The sequence below is a fragment of the Erpetoichthys calabaricus genome, chromosome 4 (assembly GCF_900747795.2).
Source record: "Erpetoichthys calabaricus chromosome 4, fErpCal1.3, whole genome shotgun sequence".
Classification (NCBI taxonomy): domain Eukaryota; kingdom Metazoa; phylum Chordata; class Cladistia; order Polypteriformes; family Polypteridae; genus Erpetoichthys; species Erpetoichthys calabaricus.
In genome coordinates, this window is record NC_041397.2 from 57,368,075 (window position 1) to 57,395,086 (window position 27,012).

General features: G+C 39.7%; 1 protein-coding gene and 1 long non-coding RNA gene across 2 annotated transcripts in view; both read right to left on the reverse strand.

Moving 5' to 3' along the window:
• LOC127527479 (uncharacterized) lies at positions 1-26,419 on the reverse strand. Its single transcript, XR_007934783.1, has 2 exons — positions 26,319-26,419; positions 1-271 (listed from the first exon to the last, which is right to left on the reverse strand). It is a non-coding gene; the product is annotated as an uncharacterized LOC127527479 (long non-coding RNA).
• cdk8 (cyclin-dependent kinase 8) overlaps positions 1-27,012 on the reverse strand; it is a 1,217,851-nt gene that overhangs the window by 531,148 nt on the left and 659,691 nt on the right. The window lies entirely within an intron of this gene.

The window sequence follows — 27,012 nt, forward strand, 5'->3', positions numbered from 1 at the left end:
CATAGCTGATGGAGAATGCTCCAGTCCACCAAAGGCCTGAAATGGGCAAAGGCAGGTTTGAAAAAAAATGAATGAAAGATATGTACATCTATTTGATGAGCGCTTAAGGGCAACAAGTAACAAGTACGCTTGTTGTATCTGTCAGTTGTGGAGGATGTCCTCCCTGGTGTCTGGGCCATCAGAAAGGTGACCTTCTTACAGTTGTGATGAGAATCAGACCCTTAGCAAGCTCTAGGGATCTGTTGCCTGTGAGAGCATTGCTTTTTTTTCTCTGTAAAGATAACAAACAGACAAGTGAGCTTTCCAGGATTAGATTAATAATAACGTAAAAGGTTTCCCAAGAGAGAAACGACTGTCCATTACTGGAGACTTACTGTAATACTATGAGCCATACAGTGGCACATTTTACAATTATCTGAGCTGGAAAGTAAAGAAAATGACTTCTAATAATAAAATTAAACTCATGAAGTGAACATGAAATGCACGTGAGATAGAAAAGTCCAGAATATTACCAACAGCATATTTAAAACATGGGTAGGGAACTATTTTGTATCTCAAAATACAGTCAGGATTTGTTTCAATAAAGTGTCATTTTACAGGCAATGCAAGGTATATGCTTGGGAAACAGATCCTTATTTTAGGACATGGTTGGTTCTCTTTTACTACTTATCATCACAGTGCCATTTTGTTGTTGGTTTTATTGGCAGGTGTCACTATTTTGCGGTGTTGTTTTACAGACACAGCCATATCGGTAATGATGATAGCGCTTGTTGCCCAATTGTGTGGGACCACTGCTTCTACATTACGTTTAAGGTGGCAGAGAAACAATTCTGGCATTCAGGTCTTGGATTAAAAATTTAAAAGAAAGTGGAGGCCGTGCCTTGATCCTTGGATGCACATGCATGACTATATATATGTATGCGTATATTGTCACACATGTGAGCATGGAGGACAGTTTACAGGCTCAAACAGTGTTATTCGTCAGCCAGACCGGGGTTTGGTTCTCTCAACTGATCCTCTCTCCTCTTGTTCCTCTGCCTCTCAATGACATCACCTCCAGTCCACCCACTGTTGATATCACTTCAGGCAACCCCTGATAGCATAATTTCCGGTACCCAGAATCCACCTTCCTGCCTTATCAGTTCCTGTTCCAGCTGCCCTGACCCCACCTCTTCCTCTTATCCACCATATTTATAACCCAGACTCAACCTGTCATTCAGTTCAATTGTGCAAAAACGTGTTTTTATTATTTTGCTGATTTTCCAGTATACGGAGTCTTTTTCTTTTCTTTAGTCCCTAGCTGGCGTTTGGTCTGGCCCTGTTCCTAAGCCCGTACACTGCTGTGGGTGCCAATGGTTGTCGGATTTCATTTTGCAGGCGTTTCCATGCAAGGCGATCCATGGCGGCTGTTCTAGCCTCGTTGAGGCTGAGTCGACAGTTTCTGATATCGTCTTCGACCTGCTTGAGCCATGTTTTCTTTGGTGCCGTTCTTTGGATTCTCCACTGGGTGGGTCGATCGCACCAGAGGAGTTTGTGTGGTAACCGGTTGCCTTCCATTCTGCAGACGTGACCAAACCACTGTAGTCGTCGTTGTTGAATTTGCTCCTCGATTGTTGGCTGTTGATCACCCCGGCGACGGATTTCCTCATTTCCTCTCGGAGTGAAATTTGTAGGATTTGTCGCAGGCATCGCATTTGGAAGACCTCGAGTTTGTTGAGGTCTTGCTTGAGCAGTGTCCACGTCTCGGATCCATAGAGGAGAATTGGCAAAATCAGAGTTTTGAAGAGTCGAATTTTGGTCTTGTTGGAAATGTTGGTTTGCTTCCACAGGCACCACTTTAGGGAAGCAAATGCCGCAGTTGCTTGACCAATTCGACTGTGGACCTCTACTGTGGATGCCACTTTCTTCTCCTGGACCAGCGACCCAAGGTATTTGAATTTTTGGACCTGCTCAATCTGCACACCATCGAGTTGCACATTTGTCTGTGATCCGTCTGTTGTCAGCACTTTCGTCTTGTCTATGTTTATTTTCAATCCATATGGCTGGGCGATGTTGGCAATGTTGCAGAGGATGTCCGTGGCCTCCGCGTCATCGCCGGCCAGGATGCCACTATCGTCTGCGAACATGAGATCAGTCAGGAAGCCATCCTCACCATACTGGATTCCTTGTCTGCCTTCGAAGACCTTTCTCATGATGGCGTCGACTACGATGTTAAAAAGCAGTGGAGAAACAACATCTCCCTGGCGGACTCCAGTTCGGATGGTAAACTCATCGGATAATTCATTACGGATGCGTACTTGGCTGGAGGACCCAGCGTAGCTTTCCTGAAGGAGTTTGATGACTTTCTGAGGCACAAGTTCGGTCTCCAGTGCTTTCCACAGTGCTGGCCAGTGGACGCAGTCAAAGGCAGATCGAAAGTCAATGAAGACAATGACTGCTCTTTTCCCGCATCAGATTCTTTCCTCCATCAGTTGACGGAGGGTGAAGATCTGGTCACTGCAGCCATGGTTTGGCCTGAATCCGGCTTGCTCCTCCCAACTGGTCTGTTCGCGGTGCCGCTGCAGCCTTAATTGTATGATCTATATGAAGACCTTTCTGACAATGGAGAGCAAGCTGATGCCTCGATAGTTCTTGCAGTCTCGATTGTCACCTTTTTTGTGAATTGGCACGATGGTGGCCTTCTTCCATGATTGTGGTATTAATTCAGTACGCCAGATGGTTCGGATGAGCAGGAGCAATCGGTGGAGTAATGGGTCCCCACCAGCCTTGATCGCTTCGGCCGTGACTTGGTCCTGTCCTGGTGCCTTGCCATTTTTCAGTGTTTGAATGGCAGTCCGGACCTCTTCCATAGTTGGCTCAGCATCAGACATTTGGACCTCTGGCGGGTTGATGCTTGGTGGTTCCAAAGGTGCGTCTTGTGGTGGGGTGTGATTGTGGAGCTCCTCAAAGAATTGTTTCCATCGTTGAAGGCGCTCTGTTGGTGATCGAACAAAGGTTCCATCGACATTTTGGATGTTGTCATTTGTTGACTTGGCCTTTCCACTCAGTCGTCGAAGAGTTCGGTAGAGCGTGTGGTACTCGTGTTTGGAGGCTGCCTGTTCCAGGTCGGCCGCCACTTGGTTCCAGTAGGCCTCTCGCTCTTTTTTCATCTGGCGATGGATTTCTCTGTTGAGCTGCCGATATCGTTCAAAATTGGACAGTTTGACTAGCTTTCGTTTGTTTACCATATCCAAGCATTCATCAGATATCCATGGCTGTGTTCGATGGCGAGTTTGTGGACATATTTCCTTGGCGCAGTCCATAATGGTGTTCGAAATTTGTCTTTCTTCGACGTTGACATCCTCTGATTGTGCCAATGCTGCAAAGCGATTGAATAGCTGGAGTTGGAATTTGGCCTTTCGGACAGGGTCTAGGAGACTTTTCCACTCCAGCTTGATTGGAGGACGTGATTTGCATTTGGCCCGTTGCAGTCGAAGTTTGAGCTTGGCCCGTACAAGGTAATGGTCCGATCCACAGTCTGGACCGCGCATCGCCCGGACGTCCTTGAGCGACGATCGAAACCGGAAGTTGACCAAAATGTAGTCCAAAACTGCAGAATCCTTGCCAGCTGGGTTTCGCCATGTGAGTTGGTGTTTCAGAGGATGCTGGAAGTGGCTGTTTCCCACAAGGAGGTCGTTGGCACTGGCGATGGATAGAAGACGCAATCCATTGTCATTAATATGTCCATGTCCAAATTGACCCTTTGAGTTTTCCCATCCCGTTCGATCTGTGCCGATGTGCGCATTAAAATCACCAGCCAGGAGGATCACATCACTCTGTGGGAGGGAATCCAGCGTTTGTTGTAGTTGATTGTAGAAATCATCTTTGACTGGATCCTGACAGGTCTCTGTTGGAGTGTAGACGGAGATAATGTGGGTTTTGATAGTGCCTTTAATGGTGAGGACTGCTAGGCGGTCAGATATTGGTTGGAATGCGATCACACTCCTGGCCGCGTGACTGGTAACCATAAATCCGACACCTGCCTCTCTTTTGTCTCCACCTGAGTAGAAAAGTGTCATTTGATCGTCGGTGGCCGGTGGTTAGACAACCATCATCCCTGATCCTGTGATTCGTAATTCCGATATCGCTGCGATGGTAATTTTGCAGGTTGTCAATTCCTTCGCGATGATTTCTTTTTGTCCGATGTGGTGGCCAGTTCGGACGTTCCATGCACCGATGCGAAGTTCTATTTTCAGCGTGAGTTTGGGTCTTCGGCCAGTAGCTCACTTCACACCAGTACCCTGGCTCCTCGATACTGGCGCATCGGCTGCCCCGGATGCGGTAGCATGAATCGCAATACTTGAGTTTCGATTATCCATTGGTTTCGTGCCTAGTTTCCCCGGTTTCCCGGTTCTGGCCACCTCGGCAGGGCGACCACCTTCCTCCTTTTGCAGCCGGGCTTAGGACCGTCCTTGGCGGAGTTAGTATACGGAGTGGCTAGCCACAAACTTTTTTCTGTCTGCTGCCTAATTTTTTACTGCTATATATTTATATATATATTTTTTATGTTGTCTTCAAACATTCTTTCTATCTCAATCTCTTTCTCTTTTTCTCAAGGAGTCACTATAGAAATTTTAATTGGTACACTGATTATTACAAATTAATAAAAGAATATAGTAAACACAATATGTTTAAATAGGTTTTGCATCCTGAAAACGTTTTGGTGATCATGATAGACAGGTTTAAGTTGAACATAGATTGAATGTATCACATAAGAATGTAGAGAAACATGCAGTTAACTTTATTGAACTTAGCATGTTTAGTTGCTTAATGATGAATACAAATTGCATTGTTCTTTTAAGCTAAAAATGTTTATCTGGAATTTTCCATTTGTTCTCAACATCTAATGCTTCTCACTTCAGTGTCCTACAAAGGTTGGCCAGCAATGATAGATTCTACTTTACTGCACTGTCCTGGTGAAACCTTCTACCATGTTCATCACTGACTGCACCGGGATCATCAGGGAAGTCGTCCAAGTGTGAATGCAGAAAATTAATCTTTAGCGACATGTTGTACTTCATGGTTTTGTATGCTTGAATTTGCATGTAATAATTACTATGATCCAATAAAATTTGTGATGGTTAGCCTTATCATTACTTATTTACCCTTTGTAATTTTCTGTCACAGGAATCTGCTGTGCCTTTGTTTGGTAATGTACCATTATTGATATTTCCCAGCTGTCTCATGGAGCAAGTCATCTGCTTGAAGGACAACACTGACTGATACGGTGACTTGAACATCATTAGAAGTCTAAGATTTCATCGAAAGTAACAACTTGGATAATATTGTACACTTCACAGAAGGGGCTGGGAGGGCTAGGTCAATGAAACTTTATATTATTGAACTACAGAAGACCACGGACCCTCATAGGTTTATTTTTTCCAGGATTTGGTTTCTTGGATTTTTCTGTTTACCTCTCCTCTGTTGCTATCTGGTTATAGCTATTCTTAAAAAATTAAACTATTGGTTCTGCCACTTGTTATATAAATACACAATGATATTATGAACTTTTTTTGTTATTCTCTATCGTTCAGTTACTTTATTTTTAATATTATTATTTTAGTTGAATTTACTAGTTGCCACCATTTTTATCTTTTCATATATTTTGAGATGGTTAGTATTGTATTTCTTTTTAAAACATACGGAGATACCTTCAATAAAGGAAATGAAATTTTCCATATAAATAATTGTATGATTATTATTATTATTATGCACTGCTGGGAATTCTAACTTGACTGCCTAGAAAAAAACAAGTAAAAGCAAATAGCATTTTCATTGACATCAAAATGTTTAGAAAGGCAGACACATGTGTATACAATGTCCCACAATTCAAACTGCATGTCAAGACAAAAACCTAGCCATGAAGACCAAGGAACACTCTCTAGACCTTGGCATCAAATTGTGGTAATTAATAGAACAGGACAAGGACATAAAATCATTTTTAAAGCTTTGAACATTCCCAGGAACAGACTGGCCTCAATACAGGTGAAATTGAAGAAGTTTGGAACCACCAGGAAACTTCCTAGAGATTGCCGTCCAGCCAAATTTAGTGACCAGGCAAGTAGGGCCTTGGTCAGGAAGGTGATCGAGAACTCTGGTCACTCTAACAGAGCTTCAGAAGTCCTCTGCTGAGATGGGAGAACAATTTCAACAGCACTCCATTAATCAGGTATTTATAGTAGAGTGGCCAAGACAGGAAATTCAAATGACCTCCCACTTGAATTCTGAGGGCACAAGGAAAAACATTATATGGTCTGATTGGGCAGAATTCCAAGCACTATGTCTCGTGAAGACCAGGCATTGCTCATCACCTGCCTAATATCATCCATACAGTAAAGCATGGTGGTGGCAGCATCATTTTATAGGAGTGCTTCTCAGTGGTGGGGACTGGGAGACTGGTCAGAACATTGGGAAGGATCAATGCAGCCAAATACAGAGAAGCCCTTCAAGAAAACCTGCTGCAGAGTACATGTGACCTCAGACTGAAGTGAATCAACATGACAATGACCCGAAGTGTACAGTCAAGGCAATGCTAAAGTGGCTTCAGGACAAATCTCTGATTATCCTTGAGTGATTCAGCCAAAGCTCAGTCTTTAGCCCAATAAAATATCAAATTAGACACCTGAAGATGGCAGTTTATAGACACTTCCTATCTAATCTAACAGAGCTGGAGAGAATCCTCCAGGAAGAATGAGGTAAACTGCCCAAATCAAGACGTGCAAATCTTGTAGAGACTTAGCCAAGAAGACTTGAAGCTGTAATTTCTGCCAAAAGGGTCTTCTACAAAGTAGTGAATTAAGAGACTGAATAGAATTTGAGATTTTAGTGTTTGATTTTTAAAAACTTTGCAATCCTTTCTAAATATAATGTTTTCACTTTGACATCATGCATTATTGAGTGGAGATTGATGGACAACAATGGCAAATTTATCCATTTAAAATGAAATCTACAACACAGTAAATGGTATGCAGAAAGTGAAGAGGTCTGAATGCTTTCTGATTTCACTGTATGGCTACTCAGGGAAGCTTAGATGTTGATGAAGATGATCACAGATAGTCATCCTTGTGGGAGCACCTCTACATTGGTGTTTCAGAAAATGTGCACCGTTGCTCATTATTATGTACTGTCTTTCCCACTTTTTTGTGTGATGTAATTTTGTAAACATTGTGTGCATAATGTTTATGCAAGATGTGAATGCTCTTTATGCTTTCATTAATCTTGTTTACCTTTAATTCTGCTAAATCTGATTAGAATTCCATTATACTTATAAGTGTTTAAGACAACAAGTTAAAAATAAATAAAAATGACTTTTCACGAGCCCTGCCACCCTTTGCCGCAGAGCTAAAATCTGCTACATTATAAAAAACTAAACTAAGTATAGATTTGGTTAATCAAGAAATAAGGCCTATCCAAAGCAGTTCTTTGTCAATGTGAGAAACTGGCGGCCACTTGGTTGCTGACCATCCTTCATCTTTCTTAACATGTGAGCTGTACCTAAACGGATTATCATGAAAGCTCTGGGGGTATTAGCAGCAAAGGTTCTGAACCCTTTCATTTATATTCTGAACAAATAATTGCTGTCATTCAGGTCTTTGGTTTTAAAATATGCCATCAATGAATTTGTTACAGGAAACATTTCTAAATATGTTTTTTGAGGAATTAGCTTAACTCTTCATTTACAGTAACTGCAATTCATCGAGCTATTTAGACCTGCCATATGCTATCAAATAATTAGGACAGGGTCTCTTTTATATTTTTTATTTCAGTGTTGATTTCCAACAGCTTTGCCCTAGTTGCTGATAGCATGGTGTCTTAACGCAGTAATGAGGAAGTCTTGGATGGCTCGCTAATTAAATTGTGCTATAACTGAGGTTTGGACTCCCTCTGTTCTCTCACTGTATCTCATTAAAGCTGTGAAGGTGTCATCCTGTAAGATTTTTTTACAAGAATCACTATTTTCGCAGTTTTCACTTGTCTACGTCTGATTATTGTTAAATTGTCTGAGGCTGAGATCCTGTTTTCAAATATTTTTGCAGAGAAGAAAGAAAAACTGTGCATGATTCATCCATATCAGGATTATAAGATGTCTGTGGGTAAAGATTCACAATGAATGCTTTCTTTTCGTGTACAGCATTCAAAATAAAGGAGGACAGTTAATGCGGAGGCCTCAGTTCACTTTATTATTGATGCATCAAGGTGATTTGGTGTTGGTTAAGCAGGCCTTGGTGTGTCTGTGTGTGTGTTCAACCAGGGGTTGTTCCTGCCTTCTGTCGAATAATTACTTGGATAGCTCTAGCTGCCCTATGACTCTGGAAATGTGGGGTAAGAAGATGGATGGATGGATGGATGTTGTGTTAAGGTTAGTCCAGTGGCTCAGTGGTTAGCATCACTGCCTCACCATTCAGACAAATGCTTTTGATTTACATATGGTCACTGGCATCGTCTGCCATCTCTCCTTTTGTCTGTTTGTTTTTCTTTCCAATACTTTTGATTCTTCCCAAATTTCCAAGAATCAATGAATGTTTCTTTAAGCAGGTTGTTGTGATCTTCCCAAAGTTTTTGGAATACTATCATTGATAAGAACCTTTTTGTTAAGTGCTGCTTCTTGAGTATAATTTGTGGTTGGGATGTTGGGGGCATCCGTCTATGCAATTGTAACTAGTTTTGCAAGAGTGTTTGTTATAACTCTGTGCAGGACAGTGTTGTGCAAGTTCACACCTCACAAGAACTAGCTCAAAGTTCAGTTCACACAGATTAAAATGAATAAATTCATGTTCATAGTTCACCATTTCAATTTTGAACTAGTTCATGTTCAGTTTATTTTGTATTTTTTAAGGAGCGAGAATAAATGACCCATGAGTTTACTGTTTTCAATTTTGCATGCCTTACATTAGGCTGTTACAGTGTTCTTGAATAAAATACAATAATTATGAAAACTTTTTTATTTAAATTCACTTTATTGAGTTATACCCAGCAACAAACACGTATAATCATATATGCTAATATCCTCCCAGTCGAAAAAGAAATGAAATAGATGCAAGTATACATATAAATTACTGCTCTATTTCCAACTGTGTGACACAAATGGTGACTGTGGGCCCAGCATGCAAGTGAACTAAACTATTATGCTGCCGGTCAAAATTCGCATCACATATTGCATGTCCAACGGGGAAAAATATGAAGTGGCCTCTCAAAGTACAACGTTCTCCTAAAAGTGAAAGCGGAGCTTCACCGTGTGCTCGTGTCGGCGGGGGTGCAGCATAAGCACAAGCAGGCAGACACAGACAGGGCCTATTTGATTTTATGTTATTTTTACCTAATACTGACAAATAAATGGCAAAAAATTTGTACTAAATAAATACTCGTAAAAATCCACTATTTGTGCTTATCTGAATACCATATTTGGATTTGGCTCCACCCCTACATTACAAGGTAAGGCAAAACATTTAATCTGGGCCTAAACCAGATCCAGAATGTCACATAAAACTGAACGAGCTCACGGTCAAGTTCTTCACTCACAAATACGTTACGTTAAGTTCATCGTTCATAGAAAAATGATCTTGTTCATGCACAACACTGGTGCAGGACATTCTGTGAGCCATTCCCCCAGGACATCCATAAACTGGCCCGCTAGTCTGAGATGAAAGGGCAATAACGTTGCGCCTAGAGATGGAATGGGGTCCCATTTGAAACTGGTATGAAACAGAAAGTCGGCATCTGGGTTTTGGCTGATTAGGATTAGTCACTGAATTGGGTGGGCCACTCTTTCACGATGACCCATTGGTCCATGACGTGTGATAGGAGTTGGTATAACATTGGTCTCCCTGCCCCAAACCCCCCACTCTCTTTCTCTCCCTCTCTCTTTGTCTCTCTTTTGCCTTTATCTCAAAAGGGTCATATTGGCCCTAAGCAGATGCTTGTCAGAAATGAACTGCCCAGAAAAAATTAAATGTAACTAGAAGTTCATGTGCCACCTGAAACAACACATCTAGTACTATCAGGTTGTACTGGTTTGTAATGGCACATTCCTTTTGCTTTATATGGGACTAGTTATAAAAAATTATTATAACTGTCATCTATAATACATAATTAAATATGTCATTCTTTGTCCTGCCTGTTCTTTGGCTCCATCTAGTTGCCATGGGATTATAGAATTTAAAAGGAAAGGAGGAAGCGCTGACCTACAATACCTGACAATGTGGTTAGAGTATGGAATTTGAGACATTTTGTTAAGATTTCTACATAATAAAAAGTATGCAGGGCAGTAAAGGGTCACACTAGGACCCTAACACCGCAAAACACCTGCACTTGAACTTAACTTCCTACAAACATGTTTCTCCAATATCCAGTTCTCACACAGGCCTGTGCCCAGTATCTTTCGTCAGGTCAGCTACAAGTGATTCCCTAAATACTGACAGAAAGCTAATGAAGAGCAGATCCAGGCATGCACAACACCACCAGAGCTGCCATCTAATAAGACTGTTTTTTCACTTATGCCTGCATGCCAGCATTAGGGACTGACTGCTTGGTACAAACTCACAGCATATAAATAGAATTAGAAAATGGCTCCCCCTTAACGAAGAAATAGAATCTGATTCTGTGTACTGAAATAACATTAAACACATCTTGATTAAGTAGGACAAAGTAAACCATCTGTAAATGCACACTGGGGGAAACAAGCAGGCATGGATTCCAATAAAGGAACAGTATCAGGCCCAAACAGATGAAAAACCCGTAGTCACTGCTGAACTACAAAATATATGTTTATAATTCTGCCAAACCTTCTATGTTTCAATTAAAATTTATAGGACATGTTGTTACAACTCAAAACTGTTTCAGGTAGTGCATTTTAAACAATGGGCTGTTATTTAAGTTTGTAGCAGAGAATGAATCAGAAATGAACCTTCACAATATACTGTAAGGAGCTCAGTAGGTTGTGATCCTCAGGGGAAGGTGGACTGTCTTTTGGATGGAGGGACTGGAAATAGCTGGAGAAGCCAGCTATATAGTGGTGAACAGCAGGTAAGAGGGGGCATTGACATAGCATTTCTATTGGACACATCTCCTGGTTGCTGAAGCCCACCATCTTAGATGTGTTGCCACCAATGAAACTCAGATTCAACCATGGGCTTGGATCAACTCACAGAGAGCTGGGGGAGTATTGTGGTATATGAAATGCCTCTAACCTTAGGTGAGGTGGAGCTGGGCAGAGTGCATGAAGGGACAAAGGGACAGGCAGCTGGGAATGCGTGGCACCACTTCAGACCTGAGTACAGGGCAGTACATACCGTAAATGGAAGCATATAGTATGTAACAGGACAGAATGGCCAGCCAGACCGTTGCTTACATGTGTCTTGGTCACTAAAACAAACTTTGCTTTGAAAATGCATACAATGGATTGATTAACTTCAGCCTGCATGCTATAAAATTGATTATCATAAGTGTGACCACAAGGGGATGCCACTGAGCCCCCAACCCTCAGACATAATGGTACTCCACACAGTTCTGGGTGCAAATGAAACATTTTATTATAAATAAGTCACTAAATGTGCAGTAATGACCAACCACAACTATAATCAAAACAAGTGTCTCTCTTTTCTCTTCTTCTGCTCTTCCTTTTGAGTGTCACCCACTGTCTTCCGACTCTGACTCCCCAATGTGAGGAGGTGGGCTCCTTTTCAAACCAGACATGGGAATGCTTCTGGTGCCATCAGATGTTCCCTCAACAGCACCCTCTACCGCCACCCAGGGACACTGACAGGACTTCACTACCGGAATCCAACTCCCAAGCACCCCTGTGGGTTTCCCAACTGGGCTGCTAAAATAGGACCACTACCACCTGCCATATGGAGCGTGGAACTGTTACCAACTTCAGGCTTCAGCGGGTCCAATCTTATTCCAGATGGGCATAAAGTTGCTTCTTTATCCAGCCAGGCAACCCATCTGTCCTTCTGCACTGGCCGCCCCTTTGGATACGAAACTATCCTCCTCAACTTGTGCAGAATGCAGCTGCCAGAATCTTAACTAGGAAAAGAAAATCTGAAAACATATCTCCAGCTTTGATGTCACTACACTGGTTACCCGTGCCATTTAAAATTGACTTTAAAATACTGCTTTTGGTTTACAAAACAAAATATAGTGGAGCAGTTTAAAAAATTGCTAAAAACCCATTTTTTTAACACAGCTTTCTCATAGCTTTGTTTTAGTGTAACCCTGATATTCTGCATATGCATTTAATTATCGTTTTTATCATGGCTCCGCAATATGAACTAACCTCTACTTTCTCTGCTGTTCTTTAACCGGTTTTCTGTGGTGGCAACTGCGCCCCCACCACCCAATCAAAGCACTGTGCAGTCCCTACATTGATAGATTGAAGGCCAGATGTCCACATGACTATCATCACCTAGTTCTTCCACGTGAAGCCTGAAAACCATGAGGACTGATTTAGATCACTTCATGTTGGGTAGAATGCCCAGTGGAGGCTGTGCGGTCTTGTGGCCTCAGAACCCCTGCAGATTTTGTTTTTTTTTCTCCTGTCCTCTGTTTTTTTTCCTTGTTTTTTTTCTGTCCTCCTGGCCATTGGACTTTACTTTATTCTTTAATTAGTATTGCCTAATCTTATTTTTATATATATATTTTTTAAATGTTTTTTTCTTCATCTTGTAAAGCACTTTGAGCTACACCATTTGTATGAAAACGTGCTATAGAAATAAATGTTGTTGTTCCCTGCCCAGTTGCCTGTTCTCCTTCTTGGACATCTACATAAGACATCCAACTTTATGAGCGTCATTGGTCAGTGATGATGAAGTTGAGGGAAAGATGCAGATATCAAAAGATAAAGACTGGGAAGTGGAAATATTTCACTGTTTCAATGTGCACAGCTACAGTACATCAGGCCATCCAAACGGCACAGAGAAGGCCGCAACTTAAAGTCAGCCACTCTACAAGACGAATCTAGAGGAACGTATCCTGTATGTGTTAGTAAATGTCATGATGTCAGTCATAGACTGTGTGTACAAAAAACATAACATCACAATCAAAAACAATCATTTAATACACTGAGATCCCAAACCTGTAGGGTGACATCAAAGTAATAAGTAAACAATACTACTGACTTTAAAAGGAGGATGCACACTCGTGATATCTCACCACACTCAGAATAATATCAAGGGAGCCTCACTTATCAATAATGGAGTATTTATTTAAAATAAACCACACAAGGGAGGCCTTAAATTACCAAAAGAACAGAAGGTAAATTAATACTGTGTCCCCCTGTGGCTGCGTGCCTGATAGGCTGGCCTTCCCACTTGCCCACCTCTTTATTTATCCATTTTCAAACTTGTTTAATAAAGTTCAGCATTGTGAGAAGCTGATGTTTGTACTGGCAGCATTGAACACAAGGCAGGGACCAAGTCAACACTCTTGGGAACGTGAAAGTATTTTTTATTTTTGTTTTATTATTGTTATGATGATGGGATCACCGCTGATGCCATTTTGTCATTTGTTTGTATGACCACCACGATTTTGTGTTTTTGGTTTTCATCGCTGCTGTGACACTACATAGTTGCTATACATTATCTATAGCGTTATGACAGAAATGTTATATCTAATGGCCACTAAGGTTAAAGCAGTGACTAAACATTGTTACAAAATAAAGGAAAGGTTTAGTGAGAGACTTTGAACAAACTATGTTCTGAAGAATTTTGTTTGCCGTCTTGATTTGCTGGGTATTTGCTATTAGTTCATATGTGGTGTATTTTATCTGCCTGTTGTTATTAGTTTTTATTTTGTTACATCTTTCATGCTGCCATTTTGTCTTTTCTGAATCATGGTTGCCCTGGCTGTTGCCAGGTACATGACCGATGTATACGGGACAGGTGACATCATGATGCCACGGTTATAAATCATGACACCACAACTCCGACAGCATTTAAGTATCTGAGTATTACCTAATGCATTGCTTGTGACAGTTTTGTAAATGGAGTGTTTTTCTTCTCCATCTCTGACCACAACTAGTTTTTCAAATTAGATGTTTGGACTTCTATTTTGGCTTTGACCGTTTGTGCCTTTTGACGATTCTTTTGATACTTTCTGCACTGTTGTCCCCTTGTCCTTTTTAGAGCACAAAACTATTTTTTCAGGCCATATTTTTGTGAATGAATCGAAACGATTTAAAAAAGTTGTGACTTTGGTTTTGTTTAATGGCTATGATTCAGAGAATCCTTTTCATTTTGACAGTTTTTCACTGATTGTTTATCATAATCACATAGGCCATAGGCATCTGATAATTCTTTTGTTTAATTCCAAAACATCTCTGCCACTAAGCTCATAAAAAGCAGTTCATCTGAATTTGTGTCTAAAAGCTCTTGACATGGACAGCCCACCTGCAGTGCTCATTCACATTTCCACATAACACCCTGGCATCGCTTTGGCCCACCAGTGACTTAGTGAAGCCTCTGATGTGAGACGGTGTAAAGTCACCAATCATGATCAAGCACCAGAATCACTCCAGGGGGTGAGCAGAAGCCCACGTTCATCTACAAGGGCACCACAGCTGGAGTTCTTATATGGCATTGTGTCTGTAATAAAATCCACAAGTGTAAACCATGCCACTCCAGTCCTGTCTCTTTACTACACCCACTGAAGCCATTAAAGGGAAGAGCCGTCATTGCTGTTATAAGGTTGTGACCACAAACTGTATTGAATCAGTCTGTTAACCTCCACAAACTGCAGGGTGGATACATCAGTTATAAAGACAGCAAATATCCAACTATAAAGAAAAAGCAATAAACCAAAGGCAGCTCAGCTGCATAAAGCACTTTATAGCTGTCTATATGCAGATCGCTCAGCCACACCTCTGTAATACTCCTGGAAACGTGTAAAGTTAAATTGAAGACATGAACAACATGAAGATGACTACCTGAACATAATGGATGACCCACTTATTTGGAATGAGCCTTTCAGATTCACAGCACACCTCCTTTACGTTAGTCCTCTGCAGTCCTCAAAATATAACAGGAGTGCAGAAATGACTGACTCTCGCCACTGAGCTAAAGCAATATTCCCCTTGCCCAAGAAGCTATGATCCTTCTTCTTTAGCACAGGATACAGCCATCTCTATACCGTTGTAGCTTTTGTGACACTAATATGTGAAACTGTGAAAAATATTACAGTATGAGCATCCAGAAATCTACAGTTAAAATAAGGAATAATTTATTCCAGTTTTAAAGGAAACAATGAGATTAACATTTGGCTGATTTCAACTTGGTATACAGTGGAGATGTGTTAGCATGTGTGAAAGGCATCTTTATTATTTTTAGAAGAAGACTAGTGCAAGCCGGCTAATCTATTTCTGGATGCTGAAGTGTCTGTTAAAACACATCGCTCAAAAGCACACTTGCCTTACGACTGACAGACTGGGGCAGCTCACATTTTGATTAGCGGCACGTTGTGAATAATAGATAAGCAATGTGAGCACTAAAGGCCCATCTATTAGCACTTCAGGCTCTCAGTGCTTTTTGATGTCTTAAGTATTTTGTATTGTTTATTAAATGGAAGTAGCCTAATATTTCTAAAAGCCTCTTTTACAAATATAGTGTGCTAATGTGAAAGTCAGATAAAGATGCTTTTAATTTACATTTATTTTAAGTACATACAGATAGATGTCTTTTCCCATCCTGGTAGGCTGCCAGCCCTGTGTGTAGATGTCTAGCAGTATTTATTCTATCCAGTATTGCTATCATTGTGAAATCAAATATTCAGCTTTCCATGAGGCAAGATATTATTGTGCATCAGTACTGTTATTATAATTATTGGAGAAGTTAGGCTTTAGTACATTTATTTTAAATTCTTCTTGTATTTTGTGCTACTTGTTCCACTAAGTCTACGCAAATGTGTTTCATGAAAATTGTGCCTGGAATGAGTGAATGTGTCCTGGTGTGGACTGACATCCCGTCCAAAGTTGCTTCTGATCTTGCACTGATCCTATTAGGATGAAAAATAAATAGATGGATGTGTACTTTTCATTATGAGAGCACACTGTGAACATATTTATAGTATTATACAGGACAGTTCATCAAGTGGAACCGCTTTACTGACAGTACTCTGTGATGGAAATACAGTGACACTCGATTAAAGAGTGATCAAAGGAGAGGTCCCCCAACAATTTTCACTAAAAGGTTTCAGTGCTCTAAGGTATACTAAAAATAAGGTGCCTGTATGGTGAAACATCAATTGGGGGTGTTAGAGCCCTTCAAGATTCGATAAAGAAAGGTGCTGGTCCTCTATATTGAAATTGGAAAAGGTAAGTACTGTCCCACTTTGAGCACTGATACAGCAAACAGGTAAAGAAAGCAATACCACCTGGAACAGGACGGGGCACTGACGCTAATGCTATCTTCTCCTTCCTCCTCTAGAGCCAAGAAAAAGTACCCAAGAGGGATGCCTCACCCTGCCCACCACCCAAGAAATCCCATGCCTTCCCTTCCTCAGAATATAAAGTGGTGGAAAGTGACATCAGATTCCAAACTGACTGATCCAGAGGGCAGAGCTCCTACTGCTAACCGCCGTCAGTAATTATGAAGACTCACGATTGTTGTTTGAGCCGTTATCTGCTGTCTTTTCGGTTTGCTATTAAATGGAGTTACCAGGGTGGTACTCCAATCTTCCTTGGCTGCCTGGTCACTTCATACATACATACATACAATCATATACACACACACACGCATACACACTCACACACACACACGCACACACATACATATATAAAAATGTATATATATATATATATATATATATATATATATATATATATATATATATATATATATATATATATATATATATATATATATATATATATATATATATATATTATATATATACATATATACACGTATATATTGTGAAATCATTAGACTCAACACACTTAAACAGGTTTGGGGCAGCTACCCGTATAATTTCCCTGGCTGCAAAAGGGCTTTAAAAATAAAAATAGTGATGTAATGAACCTGGAAGTGACGTGTTTCTGGTGTCAGAACCAGAAGTGATATGCTTTTGGGTACTGGAACCGGAAGTAACGGTCTTCTGGGCACCAGAACCGGAAGTGACATCTTCAAGGTCGAATCAGACAGGTTTTCCCATTTTTGGTCTGCAGAGACAACAGGAGAAGGTTTACTGTACCCTGCCACCCCCTGGCCTGGCGTGGGCTTACCCTCACTTGATCCATACAGCTTCCTCCTAATCGCACATGTGTGACAATATACGCACATCGATATATCTTTATATCTACTAGGGGGCTTTGCCCTCTGCTCGCTTCGCTTGCCAAACCCTTTACCCCGCCAAGCACTATGCACCATTGTGAAGAGGGGGGCTGAACACCCAAAGGAGATGTGGCCGCTCCTCCGAAACCCCTCTTAAACGGTGATACAATGGGAAACAAATTCCTTTTTTTTTACCTCTTCTTTGCCCGATCAGCTGCTGGCTTGCTGCTGCTCCCGTGCTGCATGATCTGCATTTCGTGTGGCACTTCAAACATTTTAAAATCACTACCTTGTCTCTCTTCTCTCCCTCACAAACACTATTCGATCTCTTTTCGATGTTCCGTTATTTCACTGATTTATATTTTCCATTTGTATGTGCTAATGTGATCTTTACACTCATTTTTTTAAGACTTTCGAATTTTCCTACTTCCATTATCTCTAACCTGCTCTGCATGTGTACCACATGGGTGGGCAAAAGTAGGTGTACAGTTGTTCACATGGAAAAAAACATGCAAGTTATAATTCCTACACTGAAGCACACTTTAATAATAATAAAAAGAAGACAAATAATAAAAATAAGAATAAACTGTGTGTTTCGCATACTCACAACTGTAAACCTATATATATATATATATACTGTATTTACTGCTCAAAAAAATTAAAGGAACACTTTATAATCAGAGTATAGCATCAAGTTAATGAAACTTCTGGGCTATTGATCTGGTCAGTAAAGTAGCAGAGGGGTTGTTAATCAGTCTCAGCTACTTTGGTGTTAATGAAATGAACAACAGGTGCACTAGAGGGGCAACAATGAGACGACCCCCAAAACAGGAATAGTTTAGGAGGTCACTGACATTTTTCCCTCCTCGTCTTTTCTGACTGTTTTTTCACTAGTTTTGCATTTTTCCCATTGAGATCTGATGTGTTTTCAAAGTGTTCCTTTAATTTTGTGAGCAGTTTAAATTCATACATATATACATACATATACATTTCTTTGGCTTACAGATTAGAATATAAGATGAGCTCTTCCTGGTTTTGTAAAAAGCTGTCCTCTATGCTCTGCGGCTTCTATTCCATTTCACCTTTTAGACAAAAAATGCATAAATAAATATGAGTAGTTTGTGCAAAACTAAGTACTAGATTAATTAAATGACGAGGAATGAGACTGAAAACTCAACAAAGGGACTATTGTGCTCACTTTGCACTAATGCAAATGAACTTCTCTGTTATCTTCCTATTACATAAATCTTGTGTAGAGTATTCATTTGCATATTTTTAAAAGCTTAATGAGATATTCTGTAAAATAAAATGAAATCTCTGAGTATTGGCCTACATTTGATTCTAAATCTGAGTGCCTTCTGTGCATAGTGTACATGTTTGTCAATTCTTTTGAAGTGCTTTTTCAGGGACACTGGTTTTCATGCCATAATCCTAAAACATTCCTTTTGTGCGTATTGCTATTACGTTTTCTACAGTTCCTTACAACATAACAAATGTGATGTCTAAACAGTAAAAATCAGGAAGATCAATTTAAGGATTGTGCAGTAACTGAACTGACATTAAACCACATACACGTTTTAAATGGGTTAAACCATAGCGGGTTTATTGAGAAAAGCAATGAATTTCTTAGAACGACAGCTGCCTGTTATGTAACCTGCAAAGAACCTTCCATCCAATTTTACTGTGATGTGCAATAAATCGGATAACACACTAATTTCATAAGCTGCACAGAATTGGCTTTATTTTATTGTAAATTAACTGAACACATGCGCCAGAGCAGCTGGCTGCGGGTAAAGGGAATAGTTTCCTGTGGCTGAGGATAATGAGTTCATCACATTATTGTGTTGTAGTGAGAATGTTTAAAAAATGACCTTAGGTATCAATTGAAATTTAGTTATCTTGTACCCTTTGTTTGCTTCTTTCAGCCATGTTTTACCCTAAAATTTTTATTTTGTTTTTGAAAAATCTCTTTCTAATTATTAATGGTGGCCAAAAATTATTTAGATGACCACTATGAAATATATAGTGCTCTGATATGCCACATTACACAGATCCTTCCTATAATGCTCCATTTTGGGATACTACAACTTCTGAATTTATACTGCATTTTTCTGCAGTTTGGGTTGCAGCTACAGTGCACAAGCACTTCAGTACAATGGAAAAGAACTGAGGCTGAAAATTTTAAAAATAAGCAAAAGTACCAGTCCATGCATAGAATGGCTGGTCCTTGTTCAGTATCTTTTTGCTTGTAAGCAGCAGAGATCTAAGCAATAATGGCAAGACAAGGTCGGACAATATGGCAAGTTTCAAAACCAGGGGAGTTTCTATTACATGTCAATGGTGAAAGCAAGACATCAAACGGTGTGTAAATCGGGCCATAGCCAAAATTTCCTTTGACTAATTTACTATATATGTGCCAGGGGATTCTTTCAAAAAATATTTGGCTGCTCTTTTTTTCAGGTGGTTGCCACAAAGGGGGTTTTCCTTTCCGTATAACTAGTGGGCTCTGCCCCCTGCTCGCTTCACTCGCCAACACCGTTGTGGTGCTTTTGGATAAACACGAATATTAACTCTGTCTTTGATATCTCCATCTTTCTAAACTATTATTGCTGACAATTCGTCACATGCTGGTTTATTATACAGTATATGCAAGCGTGATCTTTTGGATTCATATAGAAATCCAAGAAAACTTCTTTGTCCGTGTTTTTCAGATACATTTTTTGTAAAGTGCGATACTTTTGGATGTATGGATTTGTATCCACTATTGGCTGTAGAATTTCTAATATGTCCAATCATTTAACTCTTTCGATTCTATGTTGCATCGCTTCTCCGTGATCATAAATATAAACCTGACCGAACTGTGGTTTCTTTGAAATTAAAATTATAGTAGCTTTAATTGTTTCAGGACCACAGATTCTCATAGTGTGTGGTCCTGAATCGTGTAAATCTCCATTTTGAGCATTGATTGATGCAAGCGCAAACAGATTATTGCAGCTTCAGATATTTTGCCTGTAGTGTTTGTGGATTTCACTTTCACCAAATAACAAATCTTTTATTTCTCTTGGATACACCTATTCATTGGGAAGAAAAACTACTTTTCCCTGATGGCAACACGAATTAGATGATCTACAAGTCTCCAACTTAAGGTCGGCTGATTATAACTTTCCTTATCTTCCGATTTTGCACTTAGATTATTATTGTTCTTTTTGAATTCTTTTCTCTCCAGTGCTTTTAGGCCTCTTTTTGATGTACTGCCCTTTCGTTTTTGCTTAGTCATTGATGTTTCGCCTAGAACGTATAAAATTATTGTCCAGCAAAGGACTACATCGAAGGAAACAAATAGATTGTATGTCTTGTATTAAAATGAGGAAAACATAAAAATGTATAAGAGCTGAGAGCACAGGAACTGTGTCTGATAATAGCATTCACACGAATGAGAGGTGAGTGGACCGTGGGCGTTGTTAAATCTCTTGGCACAAAGTCTCATCTCACTGGACTTGAAATTATCTCTCTGAAAAAGTCTTGTCTCATACCTGGATTTTTTATATAATATAGAGATATGTCCTGTTTGGTGATTGCTAAATGTAAATAACAATACTTGTAGCTCAGATACCTGGTTTGTAAATAGGAGGTCTTTGTCTTTAAACAGGTTTGCACCAATGAGGAGGGGCTTATGGGAATTGTACTGTGTTGTTGTAGGCACTCTACATATAAAACTGGAAGAGAAGGATGTGGCAGGATTTTTTGACTTTTACATTTTCCACCAATTTCATCATTGTCAGCACCCAAAATCCTTCTATGAACTGGATGTTCACAGCGGAAGACGATCTTGCATGGCTGTTGGATGCCCATTTTCCCATTCCTGCCTACGGTTGCTCTTTGTGAAGATGCACGCCTCAGAAGACCATTCCCCTTAAGGACTCTGGTGGTAGGACTGTGTTCATTATCCATTTTTCTGGGAAGCAGTTTACAAAAGGGGATTACTCTACCACATCTTTCATTCTATTAACTGTTGTTTGTATTTCAGGGTCCATGCCCATCATATACAGTAAAGACTTTTTTGGGATTATACATATCGTTTGGGGTACTGGGGAAATTGTTTGTGGCATTCGATTTTTATGTTTGCTATTAACTTTTGTGAGCCCCAAACCCAAGACACAACAATACATCACACTCTTCAAATAAAATTAAAGATATTTATTCTTACAATGCACTTTTCAATCCCCTCTCCAGAAATTAGCCACAAGTATACAATTAAATTAAACAATTTTCCATCCTCTGCTGAGTGTTGCCTGCTGCCTCCCGACTCTGACTATCCAATATGATGCAGTGGTCTCCTCTTAAGCCGGACTCAGGAATGTTTCTGGTGTCCTCGAGGAAGCACTTCTGTGTCATAGAAAAAGTTGGGAGAGCCTCCCCTGACAACGCCATATATCAATCACCAGGGTCCCCAACAGGGCTGCACTTCAAGACTCCAACTCCCAAGCACCCCTTCAGGTGTCCCTATTTGGTAACTATATGAGGACCACTGCCACCTAGTATATAGTATGGAGGATGGAACGCCATCCTTTAAAGCATATCAACTGGGTACAAATTTATTTCCATGTCCTGCCAGGACAATTTGCTTGTGTCGTCACACTGGCCTCCCTGTCCAAGTAATAAAATATCCTCCATTCTGGCCAGGAAGCCCATTCTCCACCTACGCTTTCTTTGCTGTGTTTGCAAATAGTTACATACACAATGTTTTGTTAATATTTGGGAGTTGGGGTTTAAAATATTGTATGGCTTATGTGTTGGCCTAATTCCATCCATCCCTCATTTCACAAACGTAGTGGCTTCATTTCTACACAAATCTGTTGGCAACCTTGGCACCCAGAAGTTGGGGTTCACAAGTTTACATTTAAATAAAATGAATCAGTAGATATCACAAATCTTAGTAAAGACCCATTGTGCTCTTGTGATGACCTCATCAGCATATCTCCCACAAAAGAAAAGAAGGAAATAAATTGATTTGTTGGTAAATAACAAAGACAAACATAACAGGAAAACAGAGGTTTTGAGGATAGGTGGTTATGCTTACTGATCATGGTGCCAGAGAGTGACGATATCATTATACTGTACTCTGTAGATGTAACAATAATGACCATTGTCATAGAAGACACAGGTTTGCTGGCACCCTAGCTATAGAATAGATTGTACCTTACCTGACCTTTATAATGGAAGTTTGGAGGGTGACTGACTCACTTGCTCCCTGAGCAAGACAGATGGCAGCATCCCTTTGGTGGATCGCTCACACCTGCACGGCTGCCAAGGAGTTGTAGTCCCAGTGGGCAACATTGCTGGGTTTCTTGGGGTAAGCCATTTGGTGGGGGAAGGGGGGGGGGGATCGGGGGGGGGGGGGGGTGAGAAGAAAGATTTTAAGGAGCTTCCACCTGACCTGGAAGTGCTTTCTTTATGCAATGTGGAGGTTCTCAAAGTACTTCTGGGTCTGATATAAAGGAAGTCGCTCCACCTCACCCTGAAAAGTTGGAGTCAGGTGTGGAGGATGAACAAACAACAACAACAACAACATTTATTTATATAGCACATTTTCATACAAAAAGTAGCTCAAAGTGCTTTACATAATGAAGAAAAGAAAAATAACAGACAAAATACAAAATTAAAATAAGACAACATTAGTTAACATAGAAAAGGAGTAAGGTCCGATGGCCAGGGTGGACGGAAAAAAACAAAAAAAACTCCAGAAGGTTGGAGAAAAAAATAAAATCTGTAGGGGTTCCAGGCCACGAGACCGCCCAGTCCCCTCTGGGCATTCTACCTAACATAAATGAAATAGTCCTCTTTGTAATTAGGGTTCTCACGGAGTCACTTGATGTTGATGGTCATACAGACTTCTGGCTTTTAATCCATCCATCATTGTTGGAACATCATGGTGCTTTGGGTAGATGGTGGTGGCACAAGCCACCACCAACAGGACACCGGAAAAGGAAACAGAAGAGAGAGTAGGGGTTAGTACAGATTTTGAATGAATAGTTATTATAATGAATTGGATATACAGAGTATCAGGATTAAATTACAGTGAAGTTATGAGAAGGCCATGTTAAAATAATGTGTTTTCAGCAGTTTTTTAAAGTGCTCCACTGTATTAGCCTGGCGAATTCCTACTGGCAGGCTATTCCAGATTTTAGGTGCAGAACAGCAGAAGGCCGCCTCACCACTTCTTTTAAGTTTTGCTCTTGGAATTCTCAGGAGACACTCATTTGAGGATCTGCTTGTCTGGGAGGAGCAGTAGAGGAAAACAGAGAAAAAAGAGAATTATACTGTGGTGGAATTGTATTGTGGAGGTATTGCATTACAAATACATTCTTATTTGAACCTAGGATTTGTGCCTGTGCGATTGTGTCTAGGTTTTGTTGCTGTTGCACCCCCTACAGGTCACACACAGAAATGTAAAAATCCAATAAGATAAACTGATGTCAAGAGAAATATGAAAATCCGGAAAGAGATCATTATTTCTGAGACTGTTAGAGAAGTTCAGTGCATTAAAGGATGCAATAACTGTCTTCTTTAGGCCGATTGCTGAAAGTGTTTTGACTTTGCCCATCACAGTCTCTCTGCCAAGAGCAGGAAGCAGCTAAAGAGAGTGGTGTGCCAATTCCCCATTGTAGACTTACACTAATTGTCCTGACTGATACATAATGCAATTGAGATCTCGGCCCACCCTCACTCCCCTTCTGATTGGTAAATGATCAGTCAAGATCAGAGCTGTCAGATTCCAGAATACTACTTGAACAAAGTTGGAAAATAGATGAATTTAACATCTTGATCTTAAGAATCTTCTAAATTAATTTAGTGAAAATGTCTAAGTATGTTTCAGTTAGATTACTATTGTTATAATTCAGGCATGTTGTGATGTTATGTGTTTTTGTACTTTATTTCAGTTTTGACATATTTTGATTTCACAAAAGCTGCCATTATATTTTCGATTTTAATTGTAGGCACTGCCATTTTGTGCTTTGCTGCGTGTTTATAAGTAACTTTAGCAGAGTTACTGTATTTGAAAAGTAATTGGGAGAAAAGAAGGAGTAAAAGATGAAAAGAATCGAGAAACTGAGAGAATAGCGGCACCACTATCAAAGCCAAAAATCAAAGTCAAAAATACTAGCACGAGCTGAGACCAGAGAAAACCTTTAAAGAAAAGGTATTTTTTTTCTAATGAAGAAACGATTGACAAAAATGGTTTTGAAATCCATCAACTCATACTGTATAAGGAAGTGAAACTTTTAAGTGATCTTTAAATCTATTGAGTAGAAAAAGTAAATAAATAAATAAATGTGTGTGAGTGTCTATATCTTTGCTTTACTACATTGTGTTTCATGTGTCTCTCTGTCCTGTAATATCTGAGCTACACCTGTCCACTTTATTAAACGCCTTGTTTATAATTTTACTGTGGAATATTGCTCCTCCTTACCTGATTAGATTAAATGTAAGTAATAAACATTGATTAGAGGCTGTCAACTGAGTTATTTACAGTCTAATTTTTACGAAGGCCACAGGATTTATTGCAAAACTGTGAGCCACCAGTAAATAATTTGCCTTTTACGCATGCATGCAGCATTCCGACTTTACAAAACACAATTTAGATGCATACAGGTCAGCAGCACTATTTTATGCCCACTGTGTTCAAGAAATGTTTTTTTAATGAAGGTTGACCAATCAGTGATTGAGATGTTGTAATGAGCAGAATCGGATTAGGGAGCCCACCACCATGTGTAAAACATTAAATAAATAGTCGTTCGTTAAAATAAGCATGTTGTGGTTGCAGACCACCAAATGATTTTTGGATGCAGTAATCCTGGTGTCCAAGTTTCTGTATTCATTCTAAAATAACTTGCCTTCACCTTAGCTAGTAATAATATTATTTATCCATCCATCCATTATCCAACCCGTTATATCCTAACTACAGGGTCACGGGGGTCTGCTGGAGCCAATCCTAGCCAACACAGGGCGCAAGGCAGGTATCAAATCCCAAGCAGGGCACCGGCCCACCGCAGAATATTATTTATTTGACTTTGAATTTTGGATTCTGTTTTGGGTTTTGTCATTTTGATTCTTTTGCATTTTGGGTTTTTTCCATTTTTGCCTGGTTGGATCGCCTTTTTTCTTTTCTTTGTTGGCTTCTTTTTTGGATCATATGGAAATCATATTAATTATTTCTTTATGCTGTGTGTTTGATTTGGTGCTATATTTGTATGATCCTCACAAATTCAAATTCCAAATACCTGACATTGTTCTGCCAATATAGCACTTACTTATAAGACTTTTGATCTACTTCTGATCCACTGTCTTAATACCTACTCAGTAAAGTAGTGTAATACATATTGGCTCCATGTAAGTCAATGTTGGAGTCTGCCTCAAAGCGTCCGATCAAGTGTCAGTTCTGGCCTTGTATACAGCTCCGCCATTATGGACATTGGACAGGATGAGTAGGTCAGAAAAGCAATGGTTTTATGAACAGGCTTTCTCTAAGCTGTGTAGTTCCATTATAAAAGGTTTCATGAATTTGCCACAGCATTTTTTGAGTCTACCAAAAGTGTCTGAATTCATTTAAATGGAAAAAAAAATCATTTTGATATAAATCAATCATGGGTGATACATCAATTTATTCCATAAAACACCCAAACAATACATATGCACATTGACATAATTTAGCTTTTTCAATCTGCATAATTTCCCAAACTATTGACAGTGGTACAATGCCAGTATTAGACACTGAAAATAAACACAGACCATAAATGCAAAGCCAAAAATTAAACAAATCATCAAATGAGACATATAAGAAAAGCTCAGGCTGTTGTGAGAATGAGTGGCTGCTGGAGATTTATCACCTCATCAATACAATAAGCTTGACTTCCTGTACCTGCTATCACGTCTTAAAAGAACACATTTGAAAGTACAGTAAAATTCAGTACTATACAACTGATATGTATTATTAGTAGGTTTCCTTTTCTCACTTACATTCCACCATGCCACCATCTCTGCTACACTTGAAAATAGTGAAATTCTGTCTGCAAAGAGATATTTCTTATGACATTAAAGGCTTTTCCTTTGCAGCCAGTTGCTTGTTGATCTGTTGCTTAGCAACACAAAGCTCTTCCTAGCTGGCAGGAATGTGATGAATCATTAACTCCCCTGAGCTCAGGCTGGGGAATATGGAGCAGCACTGCAAGATAATCAACATTAAGTAAAGAGGGTCAAATAAACCCATTGTCATTTATAAAAATAAATGGTAGGCTGCCAAAAGTGAATTTAAACCTGTAGGATCCCCAGTGCTTAATATTTGTATGCAGTGTCAAACATGATGCAATAAACGAAGATAAATGAGTAAAATTCTAATAGCTACCACTGCTTACTTAATTTAGAGTGAGATAGTTTCTGGGGTTGAAAGGCTCCTAATAATGATAAAACCAAATATGTGAAATGAAGAGTACAACTTCAAAGATCCAAGTTATAAATCCAAGGAAAATTTCACAAGGCTGACTAAATGCTGACATTAAGCCTTCTCATTGTTTTTTCTTGAGATCCAATCTTTTAAGAAGAATAAACATAAAGTGAGATTCAGAATGGAGTGGCACTGTATATTTGTAATACATGAACTGTGCCAATTATTAATAGACATTTTATATTACACATATGGCTTAACATAATGTAA